The following is a 13,122-nucleotide window of genomic DNA, read 5'->3' on the forward strand; positions in this document are numbered from 1 at the left end:
CTCCGCCTCCAGGGTTCAAGTGATTCTCAGCCTCCCAAGTAGCTGAGATTACAGGCGCGAGCCACCATGCCCAGCTATTTTTTTTTTCCGTATTTTTAGTAGAGACGGGGTTTCACCATGTTGGCCAGGCTGGTCTCAAACTCCTGACCTCGAATGATCCACCCGCCTCTGCCGCCCAAAGTGCTGGGATTACAGGCATGAGCCACCACGCCCAGCCCCACTGAGCAGGTTTTTATGGAGAAGAGACAGGATCCAATTTATGCATCATAAAGACATCAATGGTGGCCACCATGGCTCCTCAGCTCATCCTGACCTTTGGTCACTGGATAGTAAATGTCTCCAGACTCCGTGGAAAGCTAAGTTTCCCCCGCTGGCATGTGGGAGGTGGCCACCTTTCGGCAAAGCAAGACAAAGCAGCAAATGACAGGGCGTGTTGACAGAGCGTCAGACCGAAGCATGGCCATAGGCAGATGAAAAATTGTCCCAGAGGACACCTCAACAGGCCGTGACTTGCTGTTAGCATCGAGCCATTAAGAAAACACAATGATGTGCTTCGCTGATCCTGAAGGACATAATCCAGGTCGGCGTGCAGACATTTAGTGCTCCGTCCAAAGGAGCAATAAAGCGACCAACACGAGAGCAGCTGGAGGAAACCTGCACTGTGCAAGTGGGCGGCCAGGCCCTCCAGTGCTTTTTATTCCTTCTCTCATTTAAAATCAAAGCCTGGCTCTTAGGCATCTGTAGACAGATTTGGAAAGGGAATTGAAGCTAACTACACCAGGTGCTTAAACATACATCATTACCTCATTTAATTTCATAAACAAGTAAGCATTGCTCATCACATTTTGTGAGAAAACTGAAATCAGAGATAATAAATAGCTTTCCAAATGCCCCTGGCTCCCATCTTCAGCCTCACCTCTTGACACTCTCAGCCCCTGCTATGCCTTTGCATATGCTGTTCCTTCTACCTGGAATGCTTTTCCCTACCTTCTTCACCTGGCCAAGTTCTACTCACCTTCAAGCACAGGCAAGTGTCCCGTCCTCTGAGAAGCCTTCCCTGACTGTCCCCAGCCTAGCCTGGGGTCCCACACTCTCCTGTGCTGCTTCAACATAATGCTTGCCACACACATTTGAAATTGTTTATTTCTGTCTCTCTAATAAGATCATGCTTCTCAAGGACAAGGACCATGTCTTTATCACCTGTTCCTGCCTGGCACCTACCACAAAGCCTTGCATACAGCAGGCAGTACATGCTCTTTGGATGGCTGTATGAAGGAGGGAGAGAGGGAGGGAGGGAGGGAAGGAAGGAAGGAAGGAAGGAAGGAAGGAAGGAAGGAAGGAAGGAAGGAAGGAAGGAAGGAAGGAAGGAAGGAAGGAAGGAAAAAATTTAACTCTTCATAGGTGGCAAAGCCAAGATTTGATCCCAGGCCAGTATGTCCAAAGCATATCTCCCGGCGTGTGTGTGTGTGGGTGTGTGTGTGGGTGTGTGTGTGTTATATAGATCAATCAGAAAATGTACACAGTGTGGAATATATTTAGGACTCCATTCGTCCTTCCAAAAGAGATGCCAAAAATACCAGCCCACAGGGGAAAAAAGGAAGATGATGAATACCGGGGAAAGAAAGGGTTAACCAAACCCTTTTCCTTGTTGCAAGATAATTTCACCTTTGTTAATTGCAGAGCTTAACTTTCCTGGAAACCTGATGAAGGTGGGATGTTAACTATGTTACCAGGCAACTCTGCTTATGGTAAAAATGATCCCTGATTGGTAAGTTGCATTTGAACTGGGAGGAAGTATAAATAAGTTATAAATATCTGAAAAAGAAGCCATACTTTGGGTTTTCCTAGATGCAGTGACATTTGTACCTGACATGTCCCTAGGTCCTTGGAGCTAAGCCTAGGGAATTGTTACAATGGATATGGCTGCTGGGAGAATAAGGCTTCTAAGCCAGGGTGACTCCCACAGCCACCCATTGTGTATCTCATCCCTTTGCACTTGAACTAGATCCTGGGAGGGAGGGGGCAACAAAGAGAATAGCTCCTGGTCACCTTCGTGGACCACTGCAGAGACTGTTGCAAGAATTACTCGTGCAGAAGAGAACAGCTCACGTGCCTTGCTGGCAGGCTGTGTCAGGCTGTGTCCCAAATCTTTCGAGGACACTGGTGCCAAGTGTCCCCTATGTTCATCTTGTGAGTCTGAATGTTTCATCGGTCCTTAAAAACTCCCTGTGGGAATTGCAGTGAGAAAGAAGGGAACTGATACAGGAGAGAAAAGAGACAGTCCCAATGGCAACAAGCGCTACACCGATCCTGAACTGAAAAGCTCCTTAGACTGTATAATTTATAAAGGCACTAAAACCTAGTATTGGGTCTATACTCACTGTTCTACAGAGGGCCCAGTTGACCTAAACAGTGCCTGGAGGAAGAAATGAGGGACGGGAAGACTTACTTGCTCTCCCATAGACCTAACCACCAACCAACCTGAGATGCAAATGTGATTGTGTGAAGAAACCATGACTCAGAGAGGCTAAGTGACAGGTCCAAAGTCATACAGCTTATAAGTGTCAGGATATGAACCCAGGCACTTCCATCAAACTCAAAGTCACATCTGGATCCAACATCTGGGTTTGCATAAAAATGAACTTCCATCTCAGGTGGACATAGAGAACAGAGAAAGCATGAGAGTGGGGGTGAGAGACCTTCCTAAATAATGTAAACAGGAAATATTTACAGAATAAATGAGACATAAAGAGCCCAGGGTCCATCTTCCACATCACAAAGTTCAAGTCAAAACACAGCATGATGGAACAAGAAAATGTATGCATGGGATTGACCCTGGGTTATACTACTGAATCGATTCATTTCCAACAAGTTTCTAAATCATTCCTGCAAATTAGGCCCAGCTTCGACATAAGCACATTTTAATTAGCTGTGATGTAAAGGCGCTCTAAGACAAGGGACCAGCGATCCACTCTTCCACCCCTGCAGCAGGAGGAAGTGAGCTCCCCCTGGCACCCTGACAGCTGGCAAGCAAGCTCGGGCCAAATTCTAGCTCTGCCTAACAACCTCCTCTGCCACCCATCTGTTACTTGATTCATCTGGACCTCAGTCTTCTCACCTAAAAAATGGGGACAAATGTGCCCAGCATAGTTCTTAGGAAGACTTAAGGCACATAAGAAAATAAGAAAAGGCTGGGATCAGAAACATTACGAGATTGCTAAAACTAAGAAGTCAAAGAAACAGACTGACAGCGAAGCCTGTGAGTACTAACAAACCGGCACACAACACCTAACTGAACCCCAGAACATTCCCAGAGAGAGGAAGCCTGCGCTGGGACCCCTGCGTCTGTCGAAAGCCCTGGGAGAAGCTGTTTGTTGGTTTTGCCCCCAGGCTAATGCCAAGGACAAGAATTCTCTAATTGAAATGAGAAATCTTCCTGGGAGACTCCCTCCTGTGGAAAAGTGCACCAGTGCCCTGGGGGTAACTGCTGGCCTACCTGAGGGACAAAGAGGCCCCCAAGGACATTGTAGGCTCATTCCACACTGCAATAGAGTCTGCACTCACACAGCACATGCAGGGCGTTTCTACTCAGCATCCACACTGCCCACCCACGCAGTCATGGCTTCCACCCGTGTTGAGGAAACTTGCAACCACAGGACAGATCTAGACCCCCCCTCCCATTTACAAATTTAAATGTCAACCAAGAATCACCAGGCTTTTGTAGAAAATATCAGCATAAAAGAGAGGCCTAAAAGCGAACAGAAGAACCACTAATAAAACAGAGTTAAATGCAGGAAACAAAGACCACTTTTTTAAAAATCGAATTACCATCTTCAAAGAGATTCAGGATAGTCACATATCCATGAAAGAACAGACCACGATGAGATGAGATCAATCAAGAAATTCAGAATTCCAGGAAAATAAAAAAAAATGATTACAGAAATAAAAACAACGAATGTATTAAAAGTAAGGAACTGAAGAAAGGGTTTGATGGGAAGTATACCCTCCACACCCTTTTCAGTGGATACCCTGGGACACACGGCTGTGTGTGGAGAAGGGAGAGGGATAGAGAGTGACAGGGACTTCACTTGTGTCTTTCCTCTTCTAAAATACTTCTGTGTGTCTTACAAGGAGCAAAACCAATGTTTAAAAACTAAAAGAGTGGCAGGACTCAAGAGAAAGGGGGAAATGGTAGAAAGTGAAGTGCAGTTGGGAGTGAGTTAATGAACGGTAGCCACACCACAATAGCCTACGTTATGGCTAAAGGTGACCCACTCCTTTGCCTCTGAGCTTCCTGGGAGCTCAGTGAAGGTGAAAGGCAAAGCCAGGGACACTGACCTGCACTGAGGCTGGGCAGGGCAGACGGCCTCTTGTTGAACTAGACAGGACTCCAGCCCAAAGAGAAAGCCCGGGCTCTTGTCCAGAGGTGACCTCCTTAAGCATGGCCCAGAAGCTCCTTGGAGTCCTCCCTAACAGACAGGAAGATATGTGACAGCTTAGTGCAAGGACTCTGGAATCCCACCCTGGAGTAGAGCATCTTTAAGCCCCTAAAAACTCCATTAATTACCATTCGTCTTCCCTTGGACCCAAAAAGTAACTATCCTGCCTTTCCTACGCGGAGCAGGTGACACATCTCTCTCACTTCATGACACAAAGAAGAACCTTGAGCAAGTGAGTGACAGTCACTAAAAGTCATCCACATGCTGGCCCGTGACTTCCTGGGAACCAAAAGGAAGGTGCATTTTCTCCCTGAGGATGCATCTCCCTGAGATGGTCACAGTGGTACTCCCTGGCCATCTTCCATATGCTCATCCCCCAACCCCAGGAATATCAGCGGCTGGGCTTGCAGCTCGCCCTTCAATGGGACTGCCCTCTGCTGCAGTGAACTCCTTCGCCCAAGGCAACTGCCTGCTGTTCACCTTTAGGCCTCTCACTTATGCTGAAATGACCGGATGATGCAGCAGTCAAAGGCTTGGGCAGTACCCTCATCTCCGTCTGGGGCAACACTGAAGAGCCACCATAGCGCCAGAGCTCCCTGTGGGATGGCATTCATCAGATCCACAGGACAGGACAGGCCAGCTTCTCCCCCGCCCAAGCATGTTTCCTCCTGTGTCCCCCGCAGGTGCACCCCTTCCACCCACCTCACCGCAGGCAACTTCCCCACACAAACCTTCCATGAGCAACTCTCCATCTCAGAGTCCATTTCCAGGCAACCCAATGTGAGACTCTCCCCATGGTGAAGAAGACTCTCCCCATGACCCACCAAGGGGCTTGAGAAGGACACCTAACCATGTCCCCACCAGGGCTCCATGCCCCAGGCCAGCAATACATCCCCACTGTCCTCAGTTAAGGCAGGACAATCCTGCCACATTCTAGTCTAGACCAGAGGTTCTCTAAGTGTGGATCCCAGACCAGCACCATCAGCACCATCGACTTGCTGGTAGTGCTAACTTTCAGCTCCTCCCCAGGCCTGCTGAGTCAGAACTTCTGGGAGTGGAACACAGCAGTCTGTTTTAACTGCGCTCCGGGTGATTCTGGTGGGCTAAAGTTTGAGAAGCAGAGTATCTATCGCAGGCTACTGGGGGAAATCAAATGCAAGTCATTAGACCTTCCCACCAGCAGAAGACCAAGAGACAGTCGTTGAGGACGGTCAGAATCCAGCAGCGTGATGCATTCCATACTTTTGCACTGCACCCCTGGTTCCAGGCACACTCCTCTACTTAAAGCCCCACAGGCTGGGGTGCAAGGCTCTTCATAACCATCTCTGCTGATGTCCCAACTCCCACACAGGCAGGTTTCCCCTCCTTAGGCTTACAGTATCCCCAAACCACCCCTGCAATGGCTGCTCCCTCTGCCTGGAACACCCCCTGCCACTCTACATGCCCCCGGATAGCCCACCGGGCATTCCTGTAAGACTCTGCCGTTGTGAAACCTTCCCACACTCCTGGCATTGGCACTGCTCAGCCAATTTTATATTTAATTATTACTCTGCATTTTGAGCCAATTGATCATAAATCCACATAGCCATTCACCCAGTAAATAAAACTTTTCTATGGAGTCACTGAGCCTCCACGACAGCGCTGAATCCCCAGCACCCAGTAGGCACTCAATAAAAACCTGTTGAACATCTGGGAAACCCAGCAGTAAACAGGCCATTAAATATTGAAAAACCACAATCAGGTTGCTCATGCCAGCAGGCACCAGAATTAGCAACTGTACAGTAGCAAGTTTTAAATATCAGGGAAATTGATCAAAATGTATTATCCTGTGTCATACAACATCGTTTCACTAAGATATCAAATTACAATTTATCACAACTCATTAGGTTAATAATCACTTACCATATGTTTTTACTGTTGCTCCCAAACCATGCTGAAAAATCACCCTGTAGGTTTGAATCTATGTAAATAAGATGACTATCAACCCCTTGGATATAGGATTACTGAAGGGAGACAGTGGACTGAAGCCCTGGCCAGAAAGCACGGGCCCTGCGGCGGCGCTGCAATTCCCTTCACCACTAACTTCTAGTTTACTTGTGCTACACTTTCTTCCCACATCACTGGTCCTCAACCAGAGGCAAACTCTGGAGACATTTTTGTTGTCACGACTCGGGGAAGGGGGATGCTCTTGGCATCGACTCGGTAGGGCCCAGGGATACGGCTAAACGTTCTACAATGCATGCAACAACTCCCACAACGAAGAGTTATTAGGTCCAAAATGTCAGTAGCGCCGAGGCTGGGAAACAGCACTCTAGATTAGACAGAACTTCCACACCGATTACTTTAATCTGATCTTCACAGCAACAACAGAAGGCAGGCATTTCTGTCCCCTTGTACAGATAAGAAAACTGAGACCTGAGCAGCTAAGTGATGAGTATAAAGTCACCTGCCCAAGCCCGTGGATGGTGCAGCTGTGATTTGAACCAATTTCTCTGCCTCCAAAACCCACTTTCTCTGCTACACAGATTCAAGAAGGTAACAGAAGGTGAAGGAAATGAGCAACTCTCTCCCGATTCATAATTCCGGACACTTCAATAAGAGACTCCTTCAACCCAGAGGCTCAGGAAAATCAGGTCTAGGACCAAGACAGGGAAGCATCCGATGTTGGGACTGCCAGCAGCCAGGGCCAGAAGTGGTGGCTCATGCCTGCAGTCCCAGCACTTCGGGAGGCCAAAGCAGAAGGATCATTTGAGCCTAGGAGTTTGAGCCTGCACTGAGCTATGATTGTACCACTACACTCCAGCCTGGGCAACAGAGCAAGACTGTGTCTCTAGAAAAAAAAAGAAGAAGAAGAACATGGCGGGGCAGCTGTGGGGCATCCTCCAGCAGCTGGTGCAGAAAAGCAAGTTCCTCTCACATTTTAACTTTCAGTTGGGCTGCTCTTTGTGGATGAAAATGAAAGCATTTCCTGCTGGGGCCAAGTGCTACACACACGTGATCTCCAACCCTCTGGCTCCGAAGGGGAGATGTCAATGTCCCCATTTTACAGATGAGGAGACTGAGTCTAGGGAGGTTAAATAACTTGCCCACCCTGATGGTGGTGAAGGCAGTGTTCAAACCCAAGCCTGCCAGGTTCCACAAACCATGCTGCCTTCATATCTCCAGGAAATCAGAGAAGCAAAATAGATTGCCCTACAGAGTCACATGGGGCAAGAAGCCACACAGCAGGGGGATCCCTGGACCAAGGGGGAGGCACAGGACCTTGCCCTTCATGCAGGCTCAGCTCCTCTTCCCGTCTACAGGCTGCTCTGTTTGCCAGGCTCTGTCCTCTGAGCCCACTTTGGAAAGCTCCTCTAGGAATGGAAGGTCAGCCAAAGACTCTGCGCCTCTGCCCTGTCCTGACCTGGACTCCTTGTGCCCCACAAAGTCTTCAGATGACAACAGCCAGACAGATGCTAAGTTCCTCAAGCCACAGGTTACAACTGGCAAGCCCTAGATTCATTCATTCATTCTACAAATATTTGCTGAGCATCTATGTGTCAGGCTAGCACTGGGAATACAAAAGTAAAGGCAGACACAGTGGTTCCTGTCCTCTCAAGCATAGCAGGCCCATCTCCTCAAAAAGCACCATTCCCACCAGCATTCCCTCCCAGTGCACCCTCCACAGTTAGAAAGGGCGTTCTCAGCCTTTATTTCACTATATTCCCACCCCCACACCATCCCTCTAGGCTGAGGGTCACTGATTTGCCTTCCCTTTGCACACAGGGAAACAGAGGCCCAAAGAAGGGCACTGACAGGCTCAAAGTCACCCAGCAGATTAGGGGCAGCAGTGCCAGGCTTGGGCTGCTGGTCCTACCATGCAAAAGTCCTGGGGTCCTTCCTGGAGGAGCCTCCAGCACAGGTTGGGGGAGGAGCTACCGGGAACATGTTTAGATGGAAAGTAAATGAGAGCTTCCTAGCAGAGATGCAGACATCCATCTAGCGTTTCCTGGGACCAGCCATCTCAGCTCTAAGCCCACCCATCCCAGGGTACCTTCCATGGGACTCCCTAGCAGCCACCTGTGCCCCTGAAGAAAGGAGCTGCGGAATCTCACCCACCAAGGATGCTGGGCAGGCCTCACGCAGGTCAAGTCCAGATCAAGTCCGTAGTTTAACCCCACTTCATGAATTTTTGTCAAAAAGGGCCTCCAATCGTTCATTAACCAAGCTCGTCCAGATCTCATCCTTACAGGATGCTGTGCCCAGGGCTGTGTGGGTGGGAAGTTGAATCCTTCACCCACCAGCACATATTTACTGAGCAATTATGAGTCAGGCACCATGCCAGGTGCTGGGCAGAATTCCTGCCTGCCAGGAGCCCACAAAAGCCTGTACACAAACAACCAAACAACTGCTACACAAAGTGTGGTCCTTGGATGGGCAGTAACATCACCTGGGTAGCTCATTAGACATGCCAATTCCTAGGGCCCCATGCCAGACCAACTGAATCGAATCTCTGGGGGTGGAGCCCAAGAATCTGTTTTTAAAATCTTGCCAGACAAAAGACACGGAATCAACCCAAATGCCCATCAGTGTTAACCTGGATAAAGAGAATGTGGTACATATACACCACGGAATACTATGCGGCCATAAAAAGGAACAAGATCATGTCCTTTGCAGGGGCACAGATAGAGCTAGAAGCCATTATCCTCAGCAAACTAACATAGGAACAGAAAACCAAACACCGCATGTTCTCACTTATAAGTGGGAGCTGAACAATGAGAACACAGGGACACAGGGAGGGGAACAACACACACTAGAGCCTGTCAAGGGGATGGGGGAGGGAGGGAGGGAGGGAGAGCATCAGGATAAATAGCTAATGCATGCAGGGCTTAACACCTAGGTGATGGGTTGATAGGTGCAGCAAACCACCATGGCACACGTTTACCTATGTAACAAACCTGCACATCCTGCACATGTATCTGGGAACTTAAAATAAAATAAAATATTGAAAAAATCTTGCCAGATGATTCTTCATGTGTACATAGATTTGAGAAACACTATTCTAGACCACAAGGCCTTCCTCAACTTCCCTATTTAAAATCACAAACCAGCTCCAGGCCTTGGGACCCCCAACTCTCTTTCCTGTTTCATTTTTCTCCAAAAGTCATATTCCAAACAATCATGATAGCATATATTTCACCCATATATTTATGACTTCTCACACTGATAGATAAGCTCCAGAGGGCAGTGATTTGAGTGACTTTTGTTCACTGCTGCAGCATCAGTTGCCTTGCACAGTGCCTAGCACCAAGAAGTGCTCAATAAATATTGCTGGTAGAATGATGGATGGCAGAACATGCCACATCCTATGCAGTACCAGTTCTTGGGGAAGCCTGGAAGGAAAGAGAAGTTTGCTGGCTGTGAAGCACCACATGGGGAAGGTGGCACCCAGGTTGGCCTTGATGAAGGCCTTCATCCCTTCAGTCCAGGGATGAAGGATGCTGGAACAGAGATGCTAAGCCTCTTCCTGGAATGGCCCCAGATGGTTGATATTGTTGTTATCTAATTAGTAGCTGGTATGTGCCAAGAACTGTCCTAACCTGTGTCACCTCACTTAACCCTCCTGAAACTCAGAGGTAGGCAATGTTGTTGAGAGAACACCAAGACTCAGAGATATTAAATTATTTTCCCTGCCCACAAAAAGACTGGTACAAGAATGTTCACAGCAGCTTTACTTATAATAGCTCCAACTCGGAAACAAACCCAAATGTCCACCTGCAGGTGAACGGATAAACCAATTGTATTACATGTATACAATATAATATTACTCAGCAATTAAATGGAACAAACTATGGATATATGCAACAACCTGGATGAATGTTGAAGACATTATATTGAGCAAAAAGAAGACAGACACACAAATGTTTATGCTGCATATCAAGTTCTAGAACTTAAACATGGTTAATATACCTAAATTGAACTTAAAGAAAGCATTGGTAACAGAAATCAGGTTAGTAGTGGCCTCTGGAGATGGGCATAGGGCGTGCTGACTACAAAGGGTTGTGAGGGAACTTTCTGGGATGACAGAAATGTTCTTTCTCTATCTGGACTGGGATGTTAGTTACATGAGTGTTAATATTTGTCAAAACTCATGGAACTGTACACTTAAAATCTTCATGTTATTGTATGTAAATCATATCTCAGTAAAAAATGAGCTAAAAATCATTTGCCCTAGGTCACTAAGCAACAAACGGACATTTGAACCAAGGCTTGCCAAGCTCCAATAGCCAGTTTACATTAGTTTGCCATAGTTGAGCAGGGATCCCCCAGCTGTCCCCCAGCCTGGTAAGATGCCTTGCCAAAATCTGAACCAGGAGTTCATAGTTACCCTAAGAAAGATGTTACAGGCTCTAAACCCCTAAACCGTGACAGAGACTTGCAAAAAAGCCAAACAAGTGTTCTGCTGGGAGTCAAACCTGGGCTCAGGCCTCATCTTTGCTCCTTACTTGCTGTGTAATCTGTGAGTACGCTCCTCTGTGACTCAGTTTCCCCTTCTGTAATGCAAAGAAGAAGGAGACCAATGGTTCCTAGCATGGACCCACAGATTATGGGAGCCATGGGGCCACAAATCCCTATGCTCAAAAAGCACCTTTATTACATTAAATAGTAATGAGTCTTATTGATACCTGGTAAGCTGTTTTTCTACTGCATGCTAATATTGTGATTAATAAAATACACATCTATTTCAAAGCAAAAATAAAACCATAACAGCTTTTCATTAGTGTGTATTTTCTCAAACAAAAGATACCGAAAGAACAACCAATGTTCGTGACTTTGGTTTAAAGAGGCTGGGAATCTCTGTGTAGAGGATCGCTAAGGGGACAGTCGCCAAGGGGATGGTCGCCAAGGGGACGGTCGCCAAGAGCCCTTCCAGGTCAACTGCCCCATAGTTGTCGGGCATCGCTTAGGCAAATGCTTGCCCTTATGTATATAAAGCCTGGCTCCCTGTGCAACGAGCCTCAACTGGGCTCCAGGGACAGAGCCCCCCATGTGTGGGTGTGTCCACCCCACAATGTGTGGATGCAGCCAGGCCTGCAGGCCCCAAGTGTGGTCACTACTGCACCCTGAGCCTCAGTGTCCCCTCTAGCTTTGATAGTGACTAGTGTAAAGGTGGAGCTTGGGCATTTCCCTCCCCAACCCCTTCCCATCCACTTCTTGAGCCAGAAAAGGGGAGTTCCCGGTCACCGCCTGGTCCTACCCGCCAAGCACCACCACTAAGGCCATGCCCACTAGGGAATCCCTTACCAAAACACCTCTAGCCCCTAGCTGAGTATAGTGACCTCTCCCCTCCCGCCTCACCCTGCTCTAGCCTGAAGGACTGAGTAGCAGGTTTCACATCCCAGTGCAAACTCAGACCTTCCTTTCACCTATTCAGTGGCTCAGCTGCATCCCCACCCCCATCCCTGCCCCACCCCACTCTAGACACATCCTCAGCTATGGGCCAGGGGTCCTACATCCCACACAGAAAGAAACCAGAATCGCTGGCTTCTCATTCCCTCCCTGCCGGCCCTTCCCGGTGAGATTCGCACAGGTTCTGGTGCTGAGTCAGAGGTTTACAGAGCATCGTAATAAAGCAGGGACCTCGGCTGAGTCCTGCCTCAAAAGCCCCCTATTTGGGACAGCCCCACCCTGGCAAGATTTATAGAAACACCACCCTCAAACGCAGCGCTCCAGGCTAAGCCCCTACCCACTCAGACTTTGAGGCACAAATGCCCAGCCCACCCACACCCGCAAACCAGAGGCTGTAACCTACCTCGCCAACTTCACGTTTTGAAAAATAACAGAGCCAAGGGCAGAAGACAGACCAGCTGCCCCCACACCCAACCTTCTCCTCCCTGAAAACTCCACTTGCTACTTTTAATCTATTTCTCCTCCATCAGGCTGGAAGCAGCTCCAGGCCTTCTCCTGAGGCTACCATCCCCCCTCTTCGGCTTCTAACTTTGCAGGTCACTGGACAAAAGAGAACCACCCCCACTCTTCGCGAGACCTCATTTGTCGCCCACCACCGCCCCACACCGCGCAGACCCTAGCGGCCTGGACTCTTCCCGCCCCTGGCGAATTGCGGGGAGGCTCTGCCAGAAGCCGCTCCCCAAGGGCCTGAGGGCGCACTCCCGGAGGCCCAGCCCGGGAGGCCCCCGGATACGCGCCAGGACGCCCCTCTCCTGCCGCATCCCCACTACCAGGGGCCTGACGAAAAGCTTGCGAGGTTGAGGAGAGACCCTGGGGGGCGCCGATCCAGTCACTGGACGCGCACTCACCCCGCATCGCCACGGAGCCCGCGCGTCTGCTCTGGGGCCACGGGAAACCCACGCGCGCTGTTCAATCCGGGCTCCGAGTGACGAAAAGCCGCGCTTGGCTACAGCCGGCCCGGGACCCACGCACCTACCGGCGGACGCGCGGACAGTCTGGCTTCCTAACTAAGTTTGAAAGTTCCCTCCCCGGCGACCGAAGGGGACGCGGACTGCACAGAGGCACCCAGCCCATCCGGGCTGGGCCAGGCGGGGCAGTGGGACCTGACGCCTCGGGTTCGGGGTTCCAGGCACGCAAGCCTCCATCGCTGGGAACGCGCCCGGCGCAGCGCAGCGGGAACCTGGCTGGGGTAGGGGGAGGAGATCCTGGAAACATGCAGGAGGGAGGGTGTCCC

At 49.3% G+C, this 13,122-nt stretch overlaps 1 protein-coding gene across 6 annotated transcripts in view; it reads right to left on the bottom strand.

Moving 5' to 3' along the window:
• Window positions 1–13,122, bottom strand: part of TOX2 (TOX high mobility group box family member 2) — a 154,581-nt gene that overhangs the window by 140,479 nt on the left and 980 nt on the right. The window contains exon 1 of one of the 6 annotated variants that reach the window (XM_008016836.3): window positions 12,737–12,816. The exons of 3 other annotated variants lie outside the window; for them this stretch is intronic. The gene's annotated coding sequence lies outside the window, so the exon portion shown is untranslated. Of the gene's footprint in view, window positions 1–12,736; window positions 12,834–12,864; window positions 13,077–13,122 lie in introns of those variants that run through there. 2 more of the 6 variants (XM_008016817.3, XM_008016807.3) reach the window with 2 other exon arrangements.

Source organism: Chlorocebus sabaeus, chromosome 2 (assembly GCF_047675955.1).
Source record: "Chlorocebus sabaeus isolate Y175 chromosome 2, mChlSab1.0.hap1, whole genome shotgun sequence".
Taxonomy (NCBI): domain Eukaryota; kingdom Metazoa; phylum Chordata; class Mammalia; order Primates; family Cercopithecidae; genus Chlorocebus; species Chlorocebus sabaeus.